Source organism: Oryza brachyantha, chromosome 12 (genome assembly GCF_000231095.2).
Source record: "Oryza brachyantha chromosome 12, ObraRS2, whole genome shotgun sequence".
Taxonomy (NCBI): domain Eukaryota; kingdom Viridiplantae; phylum Streptophyta; class Magnoliopsida; order Poales; family Poaceae; genus Oryza; species Oryza brachyantha.
In genome coordinates this window covers 10677599-10682862 of record NC_023174.2, presented here as the reverse complement: position 1 = coordinate 10682862, position 5264 = coordinate 10677599, and positions in this window count along the sequence as shown.

The window sequence follows — 5264 nt, the reverse complement described above, 5'->3', positions numbered from 1 at the left end:
TCAAGAAATCCAGCCAAGGGCCAAATGAGTAAGCAATATGAGTAGCAACCCTAGATTGGGGGTGGGAGGGGGTATTTATACCCCCACTCATTTTCTGCGCGTTGGGGGCAAAAGATGCTCTCTTTGGAACTTCCGAAGACCTCTTCGGAACTTCCGGTCAGTTCAAAAATAACTGCCCCCAACACATAGAAAAAATTCAAAGTCATATGTAAAAATCCCTCTTCGGAAGTTCCGGTTAGAACCTTCGGAACTTCCGTAAATCTTACAGTACCTGTTAACGCCAGATTTTGGCAAATTACCATTATGGATTGAAACACAGCTAAAGACCGAGTTAGACAAGAAAGGACGGGTTAGCTAGAGAAAGGAGGTTGAGAACGACACGGATGCAGCTGATAGAGACCGAATAAGACATGGTTTGGAGTCCGATTAGGTCTGGAGTTTAGAGATAGATTCAGTATTAGTTGTGAGTCCATGTAAATTAGTTAGCTATTATCTTAGAGTTTGTTTAGGATTTTAGACTTAACTAAAGTCCAGATTTAATAAGTTAGTTATTAATACGAATCCTTATCAGGTTAGGTTAGTTACATCCGAGGGTATAAATATGTGTGTCCGGGGTCATTGTAAATCATCATCAGATCATATATTCAACTTCGGCGCATCGCCAATTGTCCTGACTTGCTTGGGCTCTCGGCGCGGGGTTTGTAAGCTTTGCAATGTAAGTTCCACCTTCGTTAAAACTCGTCGATTGGCTAGAACAGGATTGTCTCGGTTAAGTCCGATCTCCTGCCTAGTTGATCGACGAGTTAAGTTCTATTATTGCTTTAGTCTATTTGTAGTTTAGAGTAGTGGTAGTTCTCGATCAAGTCCTCGTGAGTTTCTCTGTTCGATTTGTTAGCGTGAATCTATTCAACTCGATTTTGTCTCAATTTGGTCCGATCAATCTAGTTGGACGGATTTATGTTATCAGATTAGATTGAGTACTCGTGAGGGCTTATCGTTGGAGTTCTAGCCAGCATTATCCCAAGTAATCTATTAGTTTATTCATTAAGTTCATCGATCTCCATATTTCTGTAATTATATCGCACTAGATCGCATACTGTCTTGGTTAGGTCCGATCTATGCGTGTTTAGTTCGATCTGCTTGTAGAAGTTTGTTCGATCGGCTGAGTTTCATGAGTAAGTTAATAGATTACACTAGATTTCTATCATGTTGTTCATATGTTACAATGCTTAGTTGATTTCACGTATGATTATATTTAGATCTGTACTGTCTCGGTTGAGTTCGATCTTCTAGGTCTAGTATGAGCATGTATGCAGTTAATTATCGTTGTTTTATGCTAGTAATTGGTGTAGCTATCTGGTTTACCTTAAATTCCATGTTTAGTCTCCCATCGGATGTTGACTTTGCATGCGATAAGCACCAGATCGGTCTGATCGGTTGATTAATCTTAAAACTATCTTGGTTAAGTCCAATCTTTTTAAGATTAATTACTTGACTGGTCTGTTTGGTGTTTATCCTACTGTTGATTCGGCCGATTGAGCATATTTATACTTATTGCCATGAAATTCTTGTAAAGCCGATCGTCTAGTTCATCGGCTATGGTCCTGGGATGGTATCGGCTATCCGGCCAATAGCGATTTCGGGTTTAACCGCTTTGCAAGTTATATCTTGTCAGTTACAGGATCAAACTGAATGGCACGCCCAGCGATTCTAAGAATTAGGTCCTGCACAGGAGTGGTCTAAGATTAATTCGTAGGCCTATGTGTGTGACCGTTGTTGTTATTTTCAGCGTCAACAGTACCGAAACCATCTTTGTACGTAACTTCCAAAGCTTCCTTCGGAACTTCCGTAAAACTTGCAGTACCGAATTCGACCTTGTATGGAACTTTAGAAGCTTCTCTTTAGAACTTTCATACAGCCAATAGAACCGAATCTAACCTCTTCGGAAGTTCCGAAAACCCCTTCGGAACTTCCGTAAATTTTAGCACGAGTTCAAACAGATAGCAAAAGATATACTTCAAAAATGTTTCTGAGCACCGGATTCATTCCTAGATTTCATTTCCACACCCCTCTTTATAGTATAGCATTTCTATTTGACTCAAACTCAAAATAAATACACATGCCAACACGAATATACCGATTTTCTTCTCTTTTCAACGTGGGCGGCGCAACAACAAATTCTCCCATGAGGACTAGATATACCTTCACAATCTCACACAATTCATTAGTCCTCATCATTTGTTTGTCATTAATCACCAAAACAAATTAGGGACCTAGATGCACTTTCAAAAACCACCTTATATTCACCGTAACAAGAGTCTCCCTCCATAGGCTATTTCCAAAACAAGTAATGCATCACAACCATATAACTCAGCTACAACCAAAGAAGAGATAGAGAGAAGAAAACTTGAGCAAGAAGCAAGACCACTAGACATCAAGTGGATCAAGGGCTCTAGCTCGAGGAGAAGCAGGTACCCTTGTTCAAGGAGGATAAGCTTGTTTTAGCACAACCACACTAATCCAGGCAAGCAATAATAGAAGCACATGAGAATAAGTTGTATTAGACATCTTTCACTGTAACAATGGAAACAACAAAAAGGTAACAAAAAATTCAAACAAAGGAGGAGAGTGGATACTACATATAAATCAGGAGCATTAGTATTTCTTAATAGATAAAAGTGGCAAAATTTGAAGTTTATATTATAGACTGTTGCATATTTGTACATCTTGACAATCATGGCATGCATGTGTGTGGTTATAGTTCTTTTAAAGACCAATAGTTGTTCATGAAGAAATCAATGAGAAATAGAGCATACATAAGGACCTAACATGGTTAGACTATTTAATTCATTTCAGTACTAATAATCATATAACCATTCATTCATTACTATCATCCCTCGGATCAATATAATTATCATTAGAAATTTAGAGTTATCTATCACCCTATGACATTGGAATAGAGTGAAATCATTCTAAGCATACCAACTATTATAAACCAATAGATTATAATTACTATAATCTAACAATACGAATATTATAGCTACTATCTATTAGTTTAGAATGGTTACTATGTATGGATGGGTGTGGTCCGAGGCGGACCAACCCAAACTTAAACCACATGATCGACCTTGCTAGCTTGCAAATGTTGTCACAGGTCGGCCACTGTAACCCATTGGATAATATGGGTCGGCCCAAGCATGTAAACATACACTAATGGCAAATTGGAAAGAGTTCTACAATAACAAGGATGGTCACTTCAAACATGAATCGAATCACTAATACAAAAGAAGCATGGTTTCAATCTCACTTTTTCTTAGATTATCCACTATAATCTAAATCTATATAGACAAGGATTCAAATAATAATACATAGAATTATCATAACAAGAGATAAACTAGTATTAACCTTCGTAATAAAAATCCAAATGAATAGGGATAACCAAGAACTAACAACATAGTTGTAGGCGAACAAAGAAATGGAATCAACACTAGAGAAATACTAGTATAACTCATCATCATAACGGTTTATACAAAGATACTTTTGCTTCATCGTTTATGCTACCTACAGCAGCAGCACACCTTGTTTTCTTCAGAGAACAAGTATCAGGTCCTGGTCCTAAACTTTGTTGAAATAATTCATCATCTTTGTCACATTCTAATACTGAAATATGGAGATTAATGGTAAGCATACTAGAATATTCTTACTAAGATGTATTTTAATTGGACCTATATACCACACTGTGCAAACAACTAGCAAGTATAGAGCCAATTATAACAATAACTAGCAAATAATAATAATTGAAAACCCAACATATTACCTGTTGTAGCAAATCTTCAGCAGGAAAATCGTAAATTGATTATACCCTTAGTTTTGGTGAACCTACAAGTGGAAATAAAGATTTATAGTTATTATTTTAAGGACCAATTTAAAGCATCGCAAGAAATGGTTCAAATAATTTGTTCCAATTGATGCTATTATCCAATTACTCCAGCACAAAAGCGCTTCAACTTCCCTGAGGAGTCAATAGTTCTGACTGAATCCGAAGGCACTCATGGTGTTTTCTATCCATTCAAGTCCTTCTCTTGATCATATTGTTAATTATTTCAAGTAATTTGAACCTATATAACTCTCATCATTCTTTAATTATGTTCATGTAAATCTTTTGATGATCTTACTTGTTAGCAACTTATACTTGTGTGTTGTGGTGTATATCACAAGGTTAATTAACATCTAGGATTAGGTATGCAAGTGTTGTAGTGATCATGTTGACCACATGACCTGGAGTGGGATGGGTTGGCTTAGTAACACTTTTTGAATAACTTTATCCTGCGTGCTAAGGTCTTCTGCTGACCCATGAGCATGGGCTAGTGATGAGGATTGCTGTTGTTGCAGGATTCGCCAAGATGTTGCAGATTCATGTTGTTACTAGATCCAATGATTGATTTGCCATTGTTATGGCGATCACCTGCATAGTTAATTGATAGATGGGATTGATGAAAGGCATATAACTTTAACTTTGTCGGTATACACCGTGAAGTGTGCTTAGGTGTTGGCATGTAGGTGGTTGTTAACGCCAAAATTTGCAATGATTGTTTAGTGTATTTGGTTAAGAAAAGAAAACTATCGATACACGGAAAGGCTGAATTCAAAATGGAATTATGAAGACCACAACATGTCAGTTTTATCATTTCTTATAATATCTTTTGTAAATAGGCATGATTAGTTATTTTTCTTTTCATGTTATGAAAGGTTTATCTTATGTTTGATATAGACTTTGTAACTCATGTCGATATATCAATACAATTTTGGTACATTGCCACTCTTAGAAGTAGCCATACCAACTGAATCAGAATACCAACTAAATCAAAATATTGGTTAGGTCCGACCTCCGGCATGTGAGTTTGTTCTCGTCGCATGGTAGCCATACCAACTGAATCAGAATATTCTCGGTTCGTCCTATATTCTGATCTAGTTAGTATACTGCTAATTATCGTATCAATTTTAGTTCATGTTACTTTGGTATCTTTAATTGTTCTGGTTAATTATGTGGTAATAGTATCGGCTAGACTAGATGATTTATCAAATAGTTTATATAAAGTTGACTTATCTTGCTCACTGTTTTATCGGAGTTTCAACCGATAAGTTATTAGTTATCGGCTCATCATATCAGTAGCAAGTCTAGGTTCACTAGTCGATCAATCTATCTCTTATCAAGTATGATCTTATGTTGCATAAGTTCAGTCTGACCTATAAGGAATATTCTT